The sequence below is a fragment of the Leptonychotes weddellii genome, chromosome 4, assembly GCF_054177405.1.
Source record: "Leptonychotes weddellii isolate Sample4059 chromosome 4, ASM5417740v2, whole genome shotgun sequence".
Lineage (NCBI taxonomy): Eukaryota > Metazoa > Chordata > Mammalia > Carnivora > Phocidae > Leptonychotes > Leptonychotes weddellii.
Genome location: NC_138372.1, coordinates 30582715 through 30583380, shown reverse-complemented (window position 1 = coordinate 30583380; position 666 = coordinate 30582715).

Sequence of the window (666 nt, the reverse complement as noted above, 5' to 3'; positions counted from 1 at the left end):
CCCTTAGGGTAGGAGAGGATATTCTGACAGCCTGGAAACCTCAAATAGCAAAGAGGAGGGTTGCCCAGAAGAGCTTCAGAGGGGACGTGAGCCTCAGTCTGGACCACAAAGTAGCTCTGGAGCCCAGTGCGAGGGAGGGATGCCCTGGACGGAGGGGTGTGCAGGCATCCCCACATCTCTAAGGCCTCACGCCCCCAGACTTCACTTCTGGGGGCAGCTGTGTGACCTTAAGTGTCTCACTTCCCCTCTTTGGTTCTCAGTGCCCTCATTCATCAGGGTCCTCCTCAGAAATCAGGGTGTGGGATGAACGTGGGATGAGCGTGGCGCTGGCGGACAGGTCTGCTGCGTGCTCGGCCCGGGGAGGTTACCTCCCGGCCTGCCCAGCGCCAACAGCTGCCTTGAGGACCAGACAGTTCGTGCACAGAAAGGGTGCTCACTGCGTGCCCGGGAGTCTCCGCTCTGGGCCCCAGCCATGTCCTCTGTTTCCCCTGATCGTACAGTCTCCAAACTGCCTGTGATAGAAGAGGGATCCCAACGCAGGACTGACTTCTCAACTGTTCTAGGCCCCTTTTGAATTGGGGGACCCTCGGGCCGTCGGGCCGTCCCAGGAAGCAGGTCTATGCGTCTGTGGATCTACGTGGCTCTGGCCTTCCCAGCGCACAGGGG